Consider the following 23,901-nt stretch of genomic DNA (forward strand, 5'->3'; position numbering starts at 1 on the left):
ATCTGCCACCCCAGTCCCAAGAAGAGAAATTAGCATTCAATATTAACAAGTTTCACTCAACAGACTCTCAGTTTGAAATCCATTATACATTTATATCATCCATCTCTTATTTTCAACACCAATACACAAAAATTTCTAGATTCCCTTGGAGTGTTTGGTCTAATGCATTTTATAACTCCAAAATCCACACAACAATCCACCAGGCTTCCCATTCCATATTTATAGATCTATTATTTCCACAGTGAGAACTCTGGCTCTCACTTTCACCTTTACTCCCTTTTTGCAATCCTCTCATGTGGCAACATGATGCTTTTTCTTACCACTAAAATGTTATTCCATCTTTAAAATCTTAAACTTAGAAATTCCTATATCCAACCAGGATTTTTTTAGCTTCTTCTAATTCCTCAAAGTAAAATTATTTTCTGACCTCCAGTTATTTGACCCTTTCTTAATTTTCTAGGTTATCAACTTTCATTTGACTTTGTTTTTTTTCTCTCTCCTTATCCTAGATTACTACAATCCTAGCTAACTACTTCAAAGTCTCACTATTCAATATGGAATATCCCTCTGAGCCTCACTCCTCTGCCTCATCAGTCTAATTTTAAATTAAAAAAAAATGTACTATAGTTGAATACTTATCTAGTTCCTCCACTATACTGCGAATTACTTTAAGGCAGAGACTATGCCTTTAGTAGCCTTGTAACCCGAGGGACAAGCTGAAGGCAGGTACTTAACATATGTTGAAACCGAATGACCACTTGCACCAGGTTATTATCTATGGAACACCTGTATGTACTCAGTATAGAGATTTGTTAACACTTACATGTTGCTTCAATTTATTAAGCAATGACACAGAAGATTTCAAGTAAGTGGTGTCAGCTTGAAGACTTGGATTGAAGAGGCTTAAAACTTTTGCTGCTCAGGCAGTTAATTTTAAAGATTGATAGAATCATATCTTTAGGTCATGAAAAAAATATAGGCCTTGCTTTAATAGTTATTAATGGCAGCTGTCAGAGATACAACTATTGACTGGAGTTGAGTCAAACTGGCCATAAAAAACATTTGAGTCTTGAACACAAAAGGAAGAGAAAAGGTCCTATAATTGTTTATAAGCTCACCAAGGAGGGTCTGCTAATTAAATATTAGAGTGTTTACCTGCAACAGCCATTATAAAAACTAATGAACTTGTTCAAAGGATGCAAACAAGTTATCACCTGCTCTGTTAGTCAATAATACTGGAAAGAACCAATTTCCAACACTGTAGGGACCCACAGATTAATTCACAAGCCACCAGATTTTTAATGAGCTTCAAAGCCTACATACTGCGTAGTAAGGTTTGGCCATCTACCTTTTGTCTATGAAAGTAATTTTTTTTAAATATAAAATATGGCGTAAAATTGTGCAGGTCTGTATATCATTCACCATCTAGAAAAGGAAGGCGAAGAGAAAAAAGAGACAGGAAGATGGTCTGTTTTGCTAAGACAAAGAACAGAAGAAATTGATTAAAAACAAATGATTTAATAAAAATCTCACTGTTTACTGTATATCTAATTGTCTTATCAGAAAACCGCATGACACAATAATGAGAACACTGTGAGCGAGAGGGATCTCCCCACCCCAGGTATACTAGGTAAAATGTAGTAGTACTCTAAAATATATGGTTGTTTCTATAAAAAAATTACTAAGTTTTAGGATAGAAAACTATAGAACTACACTCAAAACAAACATTGAATTCTGTAAATAGTTGAGGTGACTTTAAAATAAAATCATGTGGAGCAATTGATTTATTGTTATTAAGAAGAATGAATTTATTATATTATTATAGAGAGAAAAGACAAAAAAATGACATCTAGCAGTGCAATTGGGAAGGAAAATCTGGAAGCTCAGATATTTATCTTGTGAGCCAAAGCAAAGTAAGAAATTGAGTCTTGAATAAATTTCTTTCCCATGCATCCAAAAAATATCAATGAGTATTTACAATGTAGTCAGAAAATTATGAATAAGATTACTTAACATTAGATTGAGATTCTATTTTTAAAAAGATTATTTTTTATACAAGAGTAGATACTTCTGTTTTTAGTCTTTGGCTACTATAAAGCTGCTATGCACATTCATATACATTATATATATATTTTTTTAATTTTCTTTTTTTGGATTTGTCATTGTTATTATATAAAAGCACAGCTGATTTTTTGGTGTTGATTTGTATCTTGTAATGTTGCTTAATTTATTAATTTTACAAGTTTTTTTTGTGGAATATTTAGGGTTATATCATCTATGAACATGCTTGTCTTGTTCTTGATCCTAGGGAAAAAGCTTTCAGTCTTTCACCATTAAGTATGATGTTAGTTGTGGGATTTTTATATATGGCCTTTATTATTAAAGGAAGGGTGTCTCAAGTCACCATGATGCTAACATCACTCTCATGGCCTTGATTATTGTAGCTTTTTAATAAATCTTGAAATTGTGTAGTTAGGCTTCCAACTTTATTCTTCTTTAAAATTATTTGGATTATTATAGGTCCTTTTTTTTCCACTTGAGTTTTAGAAGAGCAAATTTTTATTTAAAAAAAAAAAAGCTTCCAAGCTTTTGAAAGGATCGCATTGATCTTTTAAATCAACTGAAGCATACTTGACATTTTTTAACTATTGAGTTTTCAAAAAAATAAAATAATAAAATAAAATAAAGTAAAATAAAATAAAATAAAATAAAATAAAATAAAATAAAATAAAATAAAATAAAATAAAATAAAATAAAATAAAATAAAATAAAATAAAATAAAATAAAACAAAACAAAAAATATTGAGCTTTCTTACCCAGGAAAATGTTGTATCTCTCCTTTTATTTAGGTTTTCTTCAGATTCTTCCAGAAATGCTTTTCAGTTTGTACTGTTTAAGTGTTACACATTTTTTATTGGTAATATTATATAATTTATTTTAATTTTTGATTGTTGATTGTATGTAAAAATATAATCAAATTTTGTATAGTGATCCTTTGCTAAACTCAATTATTATTGGGATTTTTTTTTTTTGTAGATTCTGTTGGATTTTCTACATAGATGATCATGTCATATGTAAATAAAAAGAGTTTTAAACTCTTCCTTTCCAATCTGAATTTCTTTCATTTCTTTTTCTTATCTTTTGCACTAGCTAGAATCTCCAGTAAAATGTTAGATAAAAGTGGTGAGAAAGATAAAAATCTTTCAGATTTTAGGGAGAAGCGTTTGGTCATTCACCATTAAATATAATTTTAGTTGTGGATTTTCATAAAAGTTCTTTATCAAGTTGAGAAGACTTCCTTCTATTCCTTGAGGGCTTTTAATAATAGATGTTGGATTTTGTTAAATTATTATATTAAACAACATGAAATAATCATATTGATTTTTTTTGTAGATTCTCAGTATGCTGAGTAATTAATTCATTTTCAAATGTTTAATCTTGCAATCTTGAATGAAACTCATTATATAAAAGATATAATATTTAAATAATGTTGGATTTTACTTGCTAAATTTTTGTTAGGAAATTTTGAATATTTATTCATCAGGAAAATTTTCTGCAGTTTTCTTTTTCTATATATCTCTTTCTGGTCTGAGTATCAGGGTAATTCTGGACTCATGAAATGAGTTGGGAAGTGTTCCATCATCTTTAATTTTCTGGAAAAATTTGAGTACAATTAATAATATTTTCACTTAAATATTTGGTTTACCATTAAAGTCTTCTAAGCCTAGAGGTTTGTTTGTTTTTGTGGAAAGGATTTTAACTCTAAATTTAATTTAATAATACATACAAGACGATTCAGGTTATCTATTTTTTTCTTAAATTAATTTTGGCAATTTATATATTTCATCTAAATTGCTTAATTGAATTTGGCAAACAGTTGTCTATAACATTCTTTTATTATCTTTTTAATATCTGTAGAATCTGGGCTGATGTCACTTCTTTCATTTCTGACTTTGGTAATTTATCTCCTTCTCCCTTTCCCTCTCTCTTTCCCTTCTCACTCCTTCTCTACTGTCTGTTTTCTCCTCCCACTCCTCAACTAACTCTCTCTTTCTCTCTCTCTTTCTATTTATCTATCTCTATTATCTCTCTCTTTTTTGCCTGACAGATCTTTGTAGAGGTTTATCAATTTGATTAACTTCTCAAAGAACCAGTTTTTCTTTCCTTTTCTCATTTCTTTTTTTCCCTACTTTATATGTCATCAATTTCTTCTCTAATCTTAGTTATTTATTTTTGCTTGCCCTAGGTTTAATTAACTCTATCTTGCTTTTTCAGATGAAACCCTTGACATATTCTTTTTTGTTTGTTTTTTCCTGAAATTCTACCAGTTCAAAATACTCATCTCTTTCTTTTACTTGCATACACCTACTTTATTAAATATCTTGAGCATCAAACTCACGTTAGAGAAGATTGCAACATCTGCCCTTCCCATTTAACCCAGAAATAACCTAACTGGAAAAAAAAAAAAGGAAATAAACCCTTTTTTTTCAGTTTTAAGTCTTTTCAAGGAAAATCCTGATAGGAGGAGGAAAGTCTAAAAATAGGTAACAAATATGGTCCAATTATTTAGAATTCTCAAAAAAGAAATCCTTTAAATTTCTCCTTGTCTATATTGAAATATCAATAAAGTTAAGATGACCCTCTTGATCACTTTCTTAACATTGTTTCTTAGGTAATTCTTAAACTGCTTTAAGTTGATTTTCTCATCACTTTGAATAAACCTTGTCAATGCATCCCCATCCTTATCTTTTTTCTCTTTTCTTTGACTCTTGGACTTGTGTTGTGTGTGTGTGTGTGTGTGTGTGTATATATATATGTATATATACATATATATATACATACACACACATATATTCTATAAAATATATTATCCATAATATATTATAGATGTGTATACTAGATTGTCTGGATTTAAATGGTAGCTCTATCAATTTTCCATGGCTAAATCTTACTTCCTTATTTAATGCTACATAACAGACCACCCCAAAATTTGGTACTTTAAATTACAATTTACTACTAATTTACCTTGATTTTATAAGTCAGGAAATAATTCCGTGCTTTTCTCTACTTTATGATTTCTGATGCCTCAATTAGGATGAATTAAATGACTGGGGTTACAATTTTTGGGACCTACTTGGGCTTCTTTTTTCTCTATAGCTTCTACAAGTATCTAACTTAGAATCTCTCATTATATGATAGCTTCAGTGGGTCCAAGAGAGAACAAGGAAGAGACTGCAGTCCTGTTATAGGCTGGCTCAAAACTGTCACTTCTGTCATACTTCATCATCAAAAACGTCAAAAGTTCGTTGAGAAGAGACAGAGACTCCACCATATAAGGAGGCATGTCAAAGAATTTACAGTCTTTTTAATGCAGCACTATCCATGTCAATAGGCACTAGTATTCCTAGACAAATTCTGATTATTTAATATTTTCATTATTTAATATTGTTATATCAAGATGGCTTTTCCTTATAAGCTATCAGGACTTCTCTGTTGTTTTTTTTTTTTTAATGAAAGGTTAATTGTTGATTGATTATAAAACTGAGTTATACACACTACTGGAAATTTGAAAAACAGCAAAAATTAAAGAAGAAGAAAAAATTCAACCGCAATTCTTCCAGAGGAGGTTACTCTTTATAGTTTGTATAGTTCTTGCCATGTTTTAGTTTCTTTATAAAGTTTTTCTTATTGTAGTAGAGATAAATATTGAAATTTTAAAACTAAAATAATTAAAAAGAAAAAATATCTTACTTTAGAACTAAGGATAACGTTTTATTATAATTCCTCCTAACGTCATTTAGCAATGATGTATAACATTTAAATTGTTATACATTATTGAAATAATACACATTATTTTTATTGTGCTTATATTTGTAGTATTTTCAAGTATTTTTCTAACTGAAATATAATTAAACTCATTCACTTATCAAATGTGTTAAGAGTCTCATATATCAGACTTCATATATCTTCTAGGTTGTTAGAGAACTTACATTCTAGTGATGGAAGACAAACAATACACAAATAAATGAGAAAATATATGAAGCAATGATTGCTGGAAAACTAAACAGAGTGCTGGGACTGGTATTGGCTGCTTTGGCTGGGTAGCCAAGAAAGCTGTCATTCATGAGATGCTATAGAAGTTGCGATCTGAATGACAAAGAATCAACCATGAAAAAATCTAAGAAAAGAGCATCTCAGAAAGAGGAGGCAGCATATGGAAATGACCCAAGACATTAATAAACTTGGTCTGTTTGAGAAGCAAAAAGAAGGCTATTATGGCTGACACATGCTGAGCAAGGAGAAGAGAAGCATGTCATGTGATTGGAGAGTCGGGAAGAGCCAAGACCACATAGGACCTTGGAGACAGAGTAAAGAGACAGGATTTTATCACAAGTGCCATAGGGAGCCCAAAAGGACTTCAACAAAGTTTTGATATAACCTGATTAACTTTTGTAAAAAAACATTACTCTGGCTATTGTATGAAGAATGAAATATAGGAGGTCCATTGGAAAATGTAGAAAACTAATTTGAAGACTATCATAGCAGCCTAGCCAGGAGCTGTTGGGTGTTAGAAATAGGGAAATACAGGGGTTTAGAAAAAGTAGTCGTATTTCAAATATCATTGAACAGCTAACAATACTCCCCTATCCTTGGATTTGGCAGGGCCAAGAGGAAAGGAAATATAATTGTAATGATTAAAAGAACTAGGCTATCTATATAGCATGCCTCATTTCTAAATCATTTATCTGTGCATGATGTAGTTCTATTTTTTCTAGAGCTATGAATAATAAAGTAATATATTTAAATATCATCTATTTTTAAGGTTCACATGTTATCATTATTGGTATTTTTAAATGAATTCAACTTCAACTGCTCTATCGAGTAAGCCAAGAAATTTAATGGCTCGAAGATGAATGGTCTGTCAATGCAGAAACTCACTACCACATAATATTAAGATGTACTGATTTTTTTTTTTTAAAAAAAAGAAAGAGTCTAAACTTGGTAAAATGTGACAAATTACAAGCTAGTAAAGTAGTGGTATTTAAATTTTAGTGTCATGTGGAAGAAAGAGTCAATAGTATTTCTCATTTATTATATAATAACCTCTGGAACTTTTACCTTTAGCTAGTAGTTGAAGGTGCACAATGATCAAGCAGAAGTTGCAACTAGATCTAAAGATACATCGTTCTGGGTAAGAGCATAGGGTCCCGAGCTCTGATCACCTGTATTTTATACAAATTCTTCTTTACAATGTGGAAATCTCTTAGCAAAAGACTTAAAAAGAAGCTCAGAAATCATCTCGATATATGAATAATTAGCACTCTTTCTCACTACTCTCCGGCAAACTGCAATGGTTCAGCACCTGTTAGTTCTCAGGTGTTTATACAATTGCTAATGAATCATAATTTTAAAAAGCAATCATTATGTATCCCATTGCAAGAGGCAGTGCAAACAGATAATAAATAATTTCCTTTGGCTTTCTTAGCAGCAGAGACAAGAAGGAATTGTAAAATCAAAAAATAAAATAATGATTTAAATAGCCTCTGTGAACTCTAAAGTAAGCCTTCTCTGAAGAGTTACCTAACTTTTCATCCCCACCTAAATTTGTTAGTATATTAATCTATCCCCCACAAACCTAAAATTCTATATTAAGATCAGATTTGCTGAGGTAAAGAGCTGCAGAATAATCATGTACTTAATTTTATTTTCATTTGTAAAATTTAAGTGAAAACAGATGGTATTCAATGATCTATAATAAATGCGACAAAACTCGGTGTGAATCCTCGCTCTGCTAAGAATAACATTGAGAACCTGACATTGTCAATATCCCTACTTTTCCTCTTGCAAAATTAAGATAATAATGAAATTTTCCTCACATACATGATAAAGATTAAATTTAAAAATATATTTCAGGTGCTTAGTATGACCCTATAAGGTCTCTTTTCCTTTGTGCTGGCACCATTGTCAGGCACATTTGCCTCCTGGTGGTAAAAAGTCTGCCAGCAGCTTACATTTTACATTTTAGTCTTTAAGAATCTCCCTGAAAAATAAGAATGACTCTTCTGTCTCTATCAAAGGCCCTAGCATTGATCTCACATGATGGATTGAGTCATTGAGGACCAGAGATCCTATGTTCTGATTGAGCAGGACGGGACTACATGCCTACCCTTGGATTCAGGAAGGAAACCCAGAGCCTCCCAAATCACATATACTGAGGAGGGGAAGTTGTTTCCCCAGAGAATCACAGGTGTCTGCCACAGAATTCAAATTCTACTACTCTAACTCTATATTTCCTATCTATGCATATTATTTTAAAGTTCTCTGTATCTCAGGATACTCAATTATAAGATACTCAGTAAAGTTGCTGTCAACTTTTAATGAAATTATATGCATATATATAAAATAAACAAATCATGTTGGGTACATGGTAGTTACTAAGTACATATTCTCTCTTCCTGTTTTCTCAGGAGTGATACAGAATAAACATAGTATGCATTAAGGCCTGAAGACAACTATAATGTCTTCACTAACTTTTTTTTCTATTGCAGGCTGAGCCATCTATTTATAGCTTTTCTAATATTTCTTGGTTTTTGAGCTAGTTCATCATTCTAGTCTCATAAGCTTTTCATCATCCCACTTGAAGTGTAGTGCCCAGATCAGAACACAATGTTCAGCATAAAGTTGGTTGTAATCTCTTTTGATCTGAAAACACTTTCATTGATGACATCTGAGATTTTCATGACAGCTGGTGTAGCAGTTTACTCCCCACAGATTTTTGAGCCAACTAAAACCCAAGCTTTCTATATAAACGCTGCTGATAACCTACACTTATCCCGACCTGTGCCTGTTAAAATGCACTTTGGAGCATATGCTAGGAAATTTATTCCTATTCAATGTTACCCTATTAGACTTTGACAATTAATTGTGCTTATTTATTTAATTGTTGACGGCATCTTTTTTGGTATGGATTGACTCATTTATCAAAACTCATGGCATATGCAAATTTGACCAGTGTTCCCTAATGTCTTTATTCTCAATGAGAACGAAATCAAGACCCAGCAGGAGATGGAATCCTTTGGCACAAATCTAATTTGGCAGTAGTCTTATCAATAGCATCCTAGTTATCCAATGAAGCTTGAATCCTGCTAAAGTATTATGATCCAATGGACATGTCTTATTTAGAAAGAATTGTGGTAGTTAAGATAAACACAGAAAGTTCTATGTAGTTGCTCCATACATACAATTTTATTAACTTTATCATTCAACCAGCATTATTTAATGCCTTTGTTTATCACCATTTTCTTATACTTCCTTTACAATAGAAATTCATAATGTTAATCAAAGTAATTAGCATCAGCCTATGGAAACAGAGGCACATCTAAACAACTAAATGGCAAGAAATAAAGGTTATGACCTCTAAGACAGTATATCAAACAGTTTTCAAATAAAAACAATAAAAATTAGATACAGATAAGAAGGCTGAAGACCAGACTGAAGAGATTTTGAGTTTTGAGTGATGGATGTTAAGTGAATCTGTTCTCAATAGAGAAGCCAGCTGGCGTCACTGTCATGAGGAAGAATAGGTCATTTACTAAATCTGGCCTCCTTCCTGCCAAAGCAGTAGGTTAACTCTCCTGTGTAACATATTGCAACCCAAAGAACTCTGCTGTTAGAGCCCTCCAGAATAGTAGAAACTTCAACATTTGAAGCTGTCGCGCACAATGACACACGGCATGGCCCCAAAGTCTCCCACTAGCACGAGAGCACTGAAGACAGTGAGTCACTCTCACTCTCAGAGCACATAAAGTTTCCTGTAGAAACTCCTCATAATATGAGAAAGGGAAGACCTGCTGGATAAAGGGCTTGGTCCCTGCAGCTGTACAATTGGGAAAGCTGCCACAACTACTGAGCAAAACTAATAATATGACCTCATTTGTACCTTTGGCTGGGGAAAACTTGGGAAAATTTGGGACTATACATATATATTTTTTTCAAAATGCTAATAATGATTGATTATGGTTATGAATCTTTATTGGAATTGAGATTGTGAATAATGAGTAATTTTATTATTTCAGGTATCTATTATCTATATTCTTTTAAAATTTCCTATAATAAGTAGGATTTTTAAATCATAGCAAATACTTGTAAAGTGAAAAATCTGACTTAAAAAAAGGTAGAATTTCCAAATGCTTCATTATTTCATATGCTTCATTATCAACCTTTCTATCCAATGGGTAGAATGGTTTAGTCTTAAAAATTCTCCTCAATGCAAAAGAAACAACCTTTGAAACAAAGTTAGAAGCAAGGTGTTTTATTTTAGAACACAAAGCAACAGTGTCAGCACCAAGCTGATTGAGAAGGGAAGGTTTGGATGGTGAGATGCCCAGTTGAAAGAATGCACATGGAGCTGACATGAGAATTAAACGGCAGGCACCAATTTTATTGCGGGGAGCACATTTCTATTGCAGAGAGTGCAATTCTATTGTGGGGAGCACACTTCTGCTCTTCTTCTGCTCCCCTTCTTGTGCTCCCCTTCTGCTCCCCAGGGGACCGCATGGCTCCACATATATCAGAGTACAATAGTGACATTCAGCCATGCATGCGTGATACAATAAGCTGAATCGTGTTTACATATATTAGGTGCAGGTACCCTCTACACTAATGTAACATTCTAAATCCAGGGTCCTATTCCTAGCCACGAGCCTGGATGGCAGCTAGACCTGGGACCAGTCAGGCCTGGGACCCACACGCAGCTAATAAAGACACTAAGATATCATTTCCCATATCCAGTGCATTGTTTTATTCCCTCCCAAATACCTGCTTGTTGTCAAAGGCACGCGGTAACTTTCTAACAACATGCTATAAGTCAACTGCTTCTGTACATGTATATAGAAGTATAATTACATCAATACAAAACAGGAAGGGACATTTATTAATTAAGTCACACTGGAGTCCTGCTTGTGTGGGAAACTCTATAAGGATTATGATGTTATTAGCCTCAAATAATTTCTATCTCTGAAAGCTAATTCCTCAAGACTGGTTCTGAATTCTATATAAAGCACCAAATTTTAGAATAGCACATATTAATAAAGTTTAAAAAGGAAACAAACAGAACTCTTACACAGCTGAACATATTCTCAATGCCATCACAATTATTGAACTTGTAACACTTAAACTTTTGAACAGAAGATTTAAGTTTATTTTGCTTTTTAAGCTTATATTGAAAAATTGTGACAATAATAAAAATAATTTGGGTACCCTTTTCAAGACATTGCAATGACATTTATTGCCAGAACCAAAGGACACAGTATATAAGCAGACAGCAAAGTTCTGAGTTCATAACCAAAGTGAAGCCAAATCATGTCCAGGATATTTTTCAGAATGTAAATGAGTTATATTTAAACACAGTGCAAGGAGAAAAGCTCCTCACCAACTCCAACTTTGCCAGATAAAAAAGAGAGTGGGGGAGAGGAAGGCCCTTCAATAAGGACCCAGGAGGAAATAAATGTTTAAGTAGAACTACCTGGGAAAAAGTAAGCAGCGTCAGAAATATGTCAGTGTTTCAAGTTTTAATTGTCATCCCGAACTGCAAACAAATACAAAGCAAATGTAATAACCAGTGTAATTAATGCTAATTCACAGGAATGGAGATTTAAAAAATTTATAATAAAGCTTATGTTTTCTCCCTTTTACATCTGACCTCTGGAGAAGACATGAAAGAGTTACTATTCACTTAAGAAACATAATTTCCTACAATTTCCACATTAGTTTGATAGACATTGTGGGAGATTTGGTATGTGCATAAAAGTTGTAATGTGAGATATATTATACTGAATGACCCTTTAATAATTCAAAGAACTATAGAAATTTAAAAGAGAAAGCCACTACTTTTAGTCAATACTTAAAAATGGTATTGTGAAAGAGGCGGCGCTGGACCTATAACTTAAAAATAGATAGAATATTAACAGCAAGAAATAAAGGGAATGTTTAATTTAGGCAACATTATAGGAAACCATACAGTGTGAAGAAACAGGAGTGAGTGGAGCCACTGGATTAACCACTATGAAGTAAACAGTAGAATAGATAGTTATGGTGTGAGAAATTTTGAATGGAAGTTTAAGGAGTTTAGTGTAGAACAGTGAATTAGTCGGGTTTTTAAGGAAAAGAATCTGGAATCAAAATGGTGATCTAGGGAGGTTAATTTGGCATCAGGTTAATGATTCCCTAGAGAAGAGCAATTAGAAGTAATGTGACCCCATAGGAAGTTATTGCAACACTATAAAGAGTTGAAGAGAATCTGAACTAGAATTGGGTAATGAGAATACATTAGGAAACAAAGTATAAGAAACTGATTGAAGAGGATGTACTATACAGATCATATGCTGAAAACGAGAAGATATGAAAAGAGCAAACAAAGCCTTGGATCCATTGAAGTTATTGCTGGAGCTAATCAGATAAATGACAACTTCTAGACAAAACATGTGGCAAGATGGAAAAAGCAAATTGAGGCAAATCTTTGGGGAAGACTTAAAAGGCAAAGTTCAAGTCAATGTTGAAGTCATAAAAATAGAAACATCAGAGTCATGGAGTTTGAGAGTCAAGAAGATGGTAGTCAATAGTATCCAATAATGCAGAGAAGTCAAGAAGGATGAATAGAGAAAAGAAAGGCATTATGTTTCATAAATAGATTATTGCTAACTGTTGAGTAAAGAGTTTGTATAAACTTTACTTTGAGAGGAAGTAAAGCCCAGAAAGTTAGAAAACACTCATCAAGTCAGTTGTAGGTTCTGAGGCTAGCATATTGATTAAGGAATAGATAACCTCACAAGGCCTTATGAAAGCAAAGGGGGGTGTTTTTAAAGTGGGTTAGGAAGAGAAGTAGAATTTCTGAACCTAAAATGCAGCTAAGCACATGCAACAACATGGAAAATGGGGAATGTCTAGCAGAGACCAAGAGAGATGTTGATAGAGAAGGGATCAATTTTACAAAATTACAAGTTTGGTTGTAGTTTTTCCTTTGCATGTGGTTTGGCACTTTCATTCTGTAATATGAGTTTGGTCTGAAGTTAGAGTGGATGATGAGGGATCATAAGTAGTATGAATTAAAAAAAATAAAAAAGACCCAAAATGGAGTCATTTGTGCTAAGCCCCAGGTCAGCAAACCAAGACTCAGTTGCAGTTTCAACTTCTCCCAGCACCATGACTTTTAATCAGCCAATCTGAAATTTCCTGATTATTACTAGTGAGGTAATATAACAGACCTGCCCTCTCCTCAAAGAAAGATGACCTTGCCTGAAACAATCCTTTCTTTTCTTTTGCTAATAACTTCCTTGTCCCACCCCATTTCTGCCTAGAAAAGCTTTCCATTTTGTATGGCTCCTTGGAACTCCTTTCTACTTTCTAGACAGGATGTTTCCCAGTTCATGAATTGTTCAATGAAGCTAATTAAATATTCAAATTCACTCAGCTGAGTTTTTATTTAATATGTATAGATTATAGTTTTTTTGAAGTTTTAGCATGAAGGAAGAGAAACAGTAAATGATTTGCAATGACTAAGAAATTTTTAAAGCAATATGTTTTATTATGGTTTTATTTTTAAAAAGGGAAAAAATCTAGCTGATAGGAAACAGGAAAGGAAATTAATTTATGAAAAAAATTTAGATGAGGTAAAAAATGGATATTAGCTGGCACAGAAAGCAGAATAAAACTTGAAAAGGAAAATGGATTTAAAAGAAAGAAAACTACCAACCAAAATATTCTTAGTGGGGAAGATGAGTGTGAATAAAAGTTTTGAAGCTGAGAGAAAAGAAGGTTTGGCAGCCTTAATCTTCTCAATAAAATTGGATTTTACATCTTCTGCTAAGATTAGTGAGAGACAGGATGGAATTGTTGGCCTGAGGTGAATGGTAAATATGAGGAACAACTTGTGAAGAGACAGAAGTGATGTGAGGTGAATAAAATAGAGTGAACAGCAAGGTGAAGTGAGGCAGCAAGAATTTCGGTGGAGGCAGCCAGACACATAATGTAGTTTCTCCCTGCCGTGCACAACAGCCCAGAAACAGAAAATTAGATGGTACCTATGACCTAGGACACAGACAATACAGGTTCATTTTCCTCCTTTTAGTCTTCAGTTTATCTGGATATACAACTTGACTCACTTGAATTTGAACTTTAATCTGCACGACTGTTGTTACTTCATTTTGTTGTGCTCCCCTTTTCATAGTCACACGCTGTGGTTTTATATTTTGCCAAAAAACAAACAAACAAACAACAACAACAACAACAAAACTATTTGGCTCAAGAAAGCATGATGATAGCTAAACAAAATTTCCTTCCAGAGAGGAAGAGGCTCTCTTTCTGTGAACCAAGGCTCAAGAGCAGACAGACAGGGGATAGAGGGACTTAGTAATGCTGATTCTCAGCCACTGGCTGGAGCTTTTGAGCAGTCTCCAGGTACTGGGGAAACACACTATGAAGGGTTGGGTTTAGCATACCAGGTATGTGGCAGAAATCTATTCTTTTTATTTAGAGTAGATCAACTTTGAATATTTCATAAAATTTCATTCAGGAATTTCATCTATACCATTTAATAAGGCTTATGGTTAGAGAACCTCATTTGTTTTTAAATCTTCACAATAGTATTTCTTTGGTATTTGGGGAAATGCCCACTAAAGGCCATAGGAGCCCTGAGGTCCTGTCAACTGTTCTCTTCTCCTGCATACAAATATGTTGGGATTTTAGTAGCATGAGGAAATTAGTTCCAGTAGATAATGACCTGCCATCTTCCCTAAGATACACAATGATATAAACCTGAGGCAAATCATTAGTGAATAATTTGCATTTTTGAAAGTTACTATTAAAAAATTTACACCAAGAGAAACAAAAATCTCAGAAGAGACAACAATTAAGCTCAACTATAAGACCCTTGGATAAAGTTTCTGAGATTTTCGTAACTTTATATTTTTAAATAAAATTTAGGCTGGAACTCCAATTATGACAACAGAAGTATCTTTTGAGTCCTGATTACCCTCACCACCCCCCTAACACACACACACACACACACACACACACACACACACACACACACCCACCAAATAACAACTTACACTTATCATGCCCTTAAAATGTGGAACATTTCACAAATATTTTTGAATTTTATTTATAAGGATGTTATTATTATATGTATTTTACTGGTGAAAAGTTGAAATCTAAAATGGCCAAGTGGTTTACCCAGTCTTGCATGGCTCTCAAGTTGCAAAGCCAGCATGAGAAAGAAACAATCTAATTTCCACTTCATTCCTCTTTCTACTTAACTCTATAATAAAGTCAGGAGTAGATTCTGCAATCACCATCCTGGTAAATTTTCAGTCAGAGCAGGCCACAGGTCAGAGATTTGGATTCCAGATTCAGTTATGTTCCTAATGACGTATATAATTTTTTGAAAGTCATTTTATTTCCCTAGACACCAGCTTCAGTTTCAGTTTAAAAATAAAAGAAAGGAGAAAAAAAAAGGAAGAAACTAAACTAAAAGCTATTTAAGAACAAAAAAAGAAAAGAAAATTAGCTTGACTTTTGATTATCTAGAAATCCTCTTCAAAGAACCAGAGTCATTTCTAATATCTCTTTTATTGAAAATGAATTTAAATGAAAGGGTAGTGAAGAGTGAATGACCCAAAGAGCCTTTATACCTTACTTTCAAGATGTTCCAAATGGAACATTCTGAAAATGAAACAATCATATCCATGATTGACATGTATCCACCAGTCAACAATAAGTTTCTTTACTTGTTCTTGATGATCACTTATACTCCGTGACTGTTACCAGTGGATTTAGAGAGAATATCTCAGGATGGACAGGACTTCTCTGACAGAAAGAAAAAAATGAGAACTCAGTAAAATTCCCAAGGATCTCCTGTTCAAGGATCCATCACAAATAGGAGACTTAAAGGGAGGAAGTGGCATAAGAGACTGTCACCTGGGAAAATATCTGGGTTTATTAATAAACCTGGAAGATGTTGCCCGGCGGGGGGTTTGGGAGGGAGAAGAGACACAGATTTTACTAAGAGAGAAGATAAGCTGGCACCCAGGAGAGTAGAAAGTAATTCCTATCAACAAATCCCTTACAGAAGACATATTAGATAATTTTATTCAAGTAGGGCTATTTCCCTGACTCTCTTCCTGAGACAGAATGGTGATTCCAGATGGCATAGAACTACCACATGTCCTTACATGGAGCAAGAAGTGGGAAGGCTAGGGCGTGTGTCCAAAGTGACAACCAACCTCCTCTGGGAAGAAAATTTCAGCAAAGGAGAGTAAAAAGGAGCTGATAGAACTATCCTATGAACTTTCTTAATGAACCATCTCTTATAGACTATGTAGTCACAGGTTTCAAAATGAAAAGTCAAATGTAATGAGATTTATGATGTCCTTATCCCAGTTTTATTAAAAAGCAGTAATGAGAGGATATGGGAAGTACTTTTCATGACCACTGAGGAGACAGAAACAATCAAACTAATCTCATAGTATGGAAGATAGAGAATATCCAGATATGGATGAGGTGGACCTGAACCATAAAACTGTATGTTCTTCTTATGATATGAAGGTAGCAAAATGTTCAGTCAATGAAGTGTTACTTCCCAGAGGGCTGGTAGGTAAGGAAGATATTTTCGACTAAAAAGTGACAAATCTAGTCCTCCACCTGACTCCTGCACAATTCAAGTGTCACAGAAATCAGAAACTTATTATTGGGATATCCAAATACCAGCCAATTTACCAATGAAATGTCCTTCATTCTAGGTATGCCTTTCATATTTAAAAAAAAATTTTCTACTATGATGCTCCCAGCAGTTGGGGAATCTTAACACATCCTTCATCAGACTGTAGGTGGATTCCAACCTGCAGGCCAGCAGTTGGTGGTCCAAAAGATCAAAGCTGAAAATATTACCTTTACCCTGTCCCATAGACTTCTCTGTTTTGCATTTTCCTGACCTCAGGCTGTAGCTGCAGATGATAGTCTTGTCCACATCATTCTTTTGCTAGCCTCTGCCTGGCCAACCCAACAACCGGACCTAACATTTTCCAGCCTGAACCATGTGCTCCTTGAGATGGAGAGAATGAACTGACAGGTAAAGGTTAACTTGTTGCAATTGATTCTCTGATTTCCTGAATGTGAACATCAGGAGAAGGAGTTGGCAGAGATCCAGAGAAGTCTGTTACAGAAAAGTGCGGAAGGCAAGCAGCCCAGACAGATGGCTGAGGTTATGACCATAGGACCTGGACCCAACCCCTGCTTATACCGGGGAGGAACTGGTGCCTCTTCAGTCATTCAGTGTCTAGTCAGGTCCTTCTCCCAAAGTCTGACGTCTGGCCCTGCTAGATCCCTGTGCACTGCCTAGAATAGAATGAGCAGTGAGGGAGCATACACTTCTATACCATGAGTTTCTCCTAATAAACACTCTTCCAGAAAGTCTGGTGTTGCTTTCGGGTCATTAGCTTCAGTTCCCTCAACAAAATCCTCTATATTTTAATTAGTTCCAAGAATTTTGAAATATTTTTAGATAATGACAAAGTCGAAAAAAAAAAAAACAATGGATAGCAAAAAAATAATTAATGATGGGTCAAACTTTGAGTCAATTTATGAAGGAATTAGCAGAGCAATGATAAGTTCCATCTTTGAGTTTTTGTTTTCCAGCTGTAAAACTCTTCATTTACCTCCTAGTGATTGAAATGAGCAATTTCACTTGTTACCCTTTTTGGTAAAAATTTCTCTGATAATTTTCTTTAAAATGAAATGTAGCAAAGATTTTAACTAAGTTTCAGTTTTATCTTTATTTTTGTTTTCCATCTTTAACACTTATAGACAAGAGAATTGTCTACAATTGTAACTAATACAAGTCACTTGTCTCAAGAATTTTTGTGTCAATTTTCCCAGCTCCTCCTCAAACCCATGTTTGATTGGAGAGAAGCAGTTGGATAAAGAGGTAAGTTAAGTCCTGGCCAAGCCAAGCTGGTAAAGACTGTGTGCATTCAGGAGCCATGCTTTATCTGAGATCCTAGAGACTAGACCGTAGATGGAAAGAAAGCCAGAAATCCAGTATTCAAAGATAAAGCCAAGCTAAAAACAATGAGGTTGTCCAGATATCACCAAAGAGAAAACCAGGAAGGAGGTTGAGGCCCAGACTTGCGTTACACAGAATTTCTAGTTTTCTGTTATCTCCATTCCTAACTAATTTGATTGATCCAAACATTTTTGAAGCAGTCTTGTCCCAGGATCATTGCTACCAGAGCTAGTTCTAGACCTTAAACAGTACACTATGCTAGTTCTAGAGAGCTAGTTCTAGACCTTAAACAGTACACTATGGACTTGATATACATCTCAGCTACTGCAGCATGTAAAACTCCATGCAGAGAGGCAAGTGGGCATCAGGGATATTCAGTAGTAGACAAAAGTCAGAGTCCAGAATAGGGATAGAGACCTCAGGGAGTGTTGTAGCAAGCTAAAGACAAATGTTCTGTCAGGTCTCCTTTTAGGATATTCCTTTCCCTGTGGAGCTTTAGGTTACTAGGTAGGAAACCAAGAACTAATTCAGATAAGGAGAAAAAGATAGCGTGGTAGGCTGAATAAGGCTTTCCTCAAAGATGTCCTTCTCTAAATCCCCAGAACCTGTGGATATGTTACCTTTCATGGCAAAAGAGACTTTGCAGGCATGATTAAGTTAAGGATCTTGAGAGGCAGAGATTATCTTATATTTTCCTAGTGAGCACAATGTAATCACAAGGGTCTTTGTACAAGATGACAAGAGGGTTTAAGTCAGAGACAGAGACAAAGAGATTTGAACATGCTAGGCTGCTGGCTTTGAAGATGGAGGAAGGGGGCCACAAGCAAGGAATATAGGTGGTCTCTAGAAGCTGAAAAAAAGTAAGAAACAGATTTTCCACTAGAGCCTCCAGAAATAAACACAATACTGCTGACATCTTTATTTTAGCCCACTGAGATCTATTTTGGACTTCTGACCTCCAGAAATATAAGACGATCAGTTGAATTGTTTTAAGCTATCAAGTTTGTGGTAATTTACTACAACAACAATGGAAAGCTAATATGAATGGGTATATACCCATTCTTAAATATGGTAATGATAGGGTTCAAAGTAGTTGTTGGCTGCAAGGTAAAGGCCTAGGAATTTTAAAGCGAAGTCAGTAGGAAGACTGAGATAGAAATAAGCTACAGAACTCTAGAACCAGGGCTCCATATATTTTTCTACCTAGAGGTTCAATTGATCCCAGAACCTGGTAAGATGGTGAGCAAGAAGTTTGGAAATTAATGGAGCCATAGACAAAGAATCAGTCATCTCCTTACTTAAAGTGTTTCTTAACAGTCAGTCCCTCATTCATTCATCTATTCATTCATTCAACACTTGGTGAGTCAGGCTACTATATGCTAGAGCCAGAGCTAAGAATAAGGCGGCCTAAGTTCTTGACTTCAAGGAGCTGTGAGTCAAGCTGTATAGAACTAAAATGACACCCTTCTCTGGGAGAAACATTATCCTCATTTTTTTATTTTTGGGAATTGTCTAAATATGCTAAAACCGCTAAGCAAGGATGCTCTGTAGACACCAAACCTGAACTTAAGAAAGGCAGATTAAATACAGTGATGAAAGCAGAATTTCATGACCTGAGCACTGATTCCTGTAATCCTCATCACGAATAAAAATGAAGACAAGCTATAAAATGATGTGAGTAAAGAAAAATAACATAGACATTTCGATTTGTTTGAAACTTTCTTCTTCAGAGGCCTTTGCGTAACACAAGAATCCCATGTCGGAAGTCTGCAAAGAAAAATAAACTTCTTAAGGCCTTAGGAGAAAAGTATAGGGCTATATTAGGGACTTCACCAAGTAGATGGAAGGAGGGAAGCTGTGAAACTTGAACCATCGTGAGCAGAATGAAGATTCTAAAAATGGCTGGAGAATCAGCTAGAAAAAAATACTCAGCCTCCAACTATGGGCTGGATATTAGAATCCAACATGAAGGAATGAAAAAGAGAAAATAAAAGCAGGGTTTCTCCAAAAGGTTCTAAATTTTTCTGTAAGGGCTAGGTAGTAAATATTTTAGTCTTTGTAGGCTACAGGGTCTGTCTCAACTACTCATCTCCACCACTATAGTGTCAAAGGAACTATAGATAATATATAATAAATGGGTGTTGCTGTGTACCAATAAAATTTTATTTACAAAAACAGGCAAAAGCCTATATTTGGACCACTGACTATAGTTGCCAACCTCTGCAATAGGTATACCTAATTTTGCAATGAATTTAAAACCCAAGGTCAACTCAAAAGCATGACGTTTGTGCTACCATCCCTCCCTGCCATATTTATGGCAAAATTTCCGTATGATGTTCAGCAAGTTAGTTAAGTTTAGTAAGCCACTGTTTTCTCACCTTGTAATAGTAACTATGCCATAAGATTGTTGTTAAGATTGAATGAAATGCTGTATTAAAACACTTAGTACCATGCCTGACTCATACTAAATAAATAATAGATGATCGTTATTGTTGTTATCATTGTCATCTCCAACAATCAATTATTATATTCCACTAATCAATAATTGTGCTTTTTCCACTGCTACTGGTGTCATTATTAATTGATTTACTCTGGTACTAAAGTAGAAATCCAAGTATCAATTCTGTTCTTATCTCTTCTGAAGCTATTTAATATTCTGCACCTCCTCCTTTTTGTTTCATACAGGTTTGTTTTCTTGACTTTTTAGCTAACTTTAAAAGTTCTGAAAAGCCAAAGTAGTTGTATAACACCTTGAAGGACACAGCAGGCTATAACCAGTGTTCTAAGAGTTTTGTTCTGGTTTAAAAATGAGCCTGAGGTGGGGAAAAAGAAAGGTCTCAGCAGAAATAGTCTGTGAGGACAAGGGAGAAGGTAAACAAGCTATTTCTAGGAGCTAGAGAACAAACTGAGAGCTACAGAAATAAGCCAGGACTCAGAACCTAGGGGAGTTCTGGAAGTGACATCACAGGAGTACAATCTTCCTTTTATAATTTCTATAAACCTTAGGGCTCCTCCGTATAGACTCAGATACGATCAACCTTTACAGATAGGACATATACACAGAGGGAGAGGCAGGTGGCTGTCTTTTGAAGTTATTAGTCTTTTTGGCACACACACACAAAAAAAAGACAGGAATTTCTTCTCAGTACATATGTGGAATCCTTGCCTGCCTTTGTATTCTATTCTTCTTAAAAGCCAGGACTGGGTGTAGAAGCCCAAAGAATAAACCTCCATTTGGGGAGTCAGCAGTCACCTATTGTGTGTGCCCAGAAGCTCCTTCTCTTCTGAGAACTGCCTGTCTCTCACCATTTACATCCCATTCCGCTATCATGGGACGTTCCAGGAGTTGAGTTCAAGCTGATTGACAGCTGGATGGAAAAGCTTGAGCTTTATGTCTGGGGGCATCTGGATATCTGGTATTTGATTCTTGGCCAAGATAAGGGAATTGGGATTTATAATGTGCTGTTTAAGACTTCTCACCACAAAAAAAAAAAAAAAAAGGTAATTATGTGATGTGATAGAAGTAACTAATGCTGAGGTTTTAATTATTTTGCAATATACAGATGTGTTAAATCAGCATGTTGTACACTTGAAAACTTACACAATGTTATATGTCAATTATATCGCAATAAAATTTGAAAACAACAACAACAGATACAAGGAGGAGGGAGAAAAAAATCACAACTTCTCTTGGAGACCACCCCATTTCCACCCCCGTATTCAGCATATTTCAGACTTTCAGGACCATGTGGGTAGTACACATTATAAACTTGAATCCACGATAAGCACAAACCTGCAGATAGAATTCTCAGAGGAGAATCTTTGTTCACTCAGAGCCAAAGCAAAAAAAAAAGATAACTCTTATTGATACTTTTACTAAATCCCACCATTTTAATACATAATGTTTTTATCATTAATCGGTTTTAATGTTTTCTAGTTTCCAATGAGGTATACTGTGACCTGTGAATTATTTCATAAACAAATGAAGATGTTCGACTTCTCTCAAAAAAAAAAAAAACAAGAGGTCATCTAATTTCCTTCTAATGGGCAAAAATTATTTGGGTGAAAATGTGAAGATGGAGAAATTCATACATAGCAGATGGGTAGATAAATTAATGCAACTGTTTTAAAGAACAACTTAGATATACCTGATAAGACCAAAGATGACACAAAATGAGTTTGCAATGCCAATTCTAGAATGTTCCCTAGAGAACACACTCACACAGGTACACAAAGATGTTTACACAGTCTTTGTAATCACTAAAAATAGCACATGGACTACAGCTTATTCTTGTAACAGATACTATAGATCACTTAAAATGAATAAACTATAGCTATGCATGTCAACAAACAGAACTCAAAAATAATGATAAGTGAGAAGAAAAAAGAAAATTGAAGAGGATGTGCATGCTATGATACAATTTATGTAACATTTAAGTTCACCAAATGGTGTTTAGTATCTATAATATCCTATGTAGGAAAATACTGATATGTACATTAAAATGACATAAAAAATTCAGTCTCCACTTCCAACGTAGAATCATCCAGACAGAGCCAATTATGTAACCCTAACTAAACAAGAGAAGACCCTACTTGTAGTTAGCCAGGCTACATATAGCTTCCCCATGCCAGCATCTTCCAATCAGGACACAATTAAAGTATTTACTTTTTCCACAATAAAGCTTTACTACTCTCCTGCCTTCAAGTTTCTGCCAAAACACGAGTAATGGTGACTGACTCTTCAGCAAGTTCTGAATAAATAACCTTTGCACATTCTCAAAAAAACAAATCATAATAGGGATTAGTCAACATAGAGATGCAGAAGGGCTTTAGACAAATACCACAAAATGTTAACAAAAGCTAACTTATAAATGATGGATATATACTTGTGTGATATAATAATGTCTGTAACTCCTTTATGTTTGATATGTGTATTAAGTATATAGATAGATAGATAGATGTAGATATATAGAGAGATATAGCTATATAGAGAGATCTATATCGAATGAACCTGATACGCTGATGTAAAATGAGAAATTAAGACAAAAGATGTAGAAATCAATAGCCATTCCTGGGCTCACACATTGCTTCGGTTCCCTTATTGGTTTTATCCTCAAACCTGGATTATAGAATATATTCCAGTTACTCTAAAAATCACTTTTTTTTTAAAGCAAGATTGAGTTGAAATTCCGTTACTGGCAACCAAAAATCACTTCTAAGTAATCTTGAAAGAATTAGAGGTTATAGAGAATTCTTGCTTTCCTGCAACGTCCAAGCATCCTGACTATGCCAGCATGTCCTTTGGGGTGTAGGAAAAGCATATTTGGGGTGCCATATTCTGCTACCCTTCATAAGCATACAACCTCTGAGTTGTCCATATCATGTCAGGATTCTTGTGCAGATTTCCAAGGAATATAAAGGATATCAGAGATTTGAAGGTCCTATTTCAATTTAGAAACAGACAGATCAAAGATTCAGACAGATCAAATGCATAAGTAAGACATATCAGCTTGTGGGGTCTATGGCCCCCCTTCCCTGGTGGGGAGAATTAAATGTCTGCCTAGTCAGGCCCCCTCCAGTCACCACATCAGTGATGTGTCCCCAAGTCCAGGTGGAACTTAACAAGATCAGGTGGAAGGTAAGTCACCTGCAGTTTCCTATGAAACCAAGTCCTGAAAAGTGTCTGGAGTTTTATACAAGCTTCTGCTCCAGGTGATGGAGCAACCTCTAAATTACTCTTATCAATCAGGCCTTTATTCAGAGCAATCACCTGAGGTAAAACAAACCTATTCAAACTAGGGTATGTCCTTCATTCTCTAATATCCCTTTGGTCAGACTGTCTT

The sequence above is a fragment of the Pteropus medius genome, unplaced genomic scaffold, assembly GCF_902729225.1.
Source record: "Pteropus medius unplaced genomic scaffold, Ma_sr-lr_union100, whole genome shotgun sequence".
Classification (NCBI taxonomy): Eukaryota; Metazoa; Chordata; class Mammalia; order Chiroptera; family Pteropodidae; genus Pteropus; species Pteropus medius.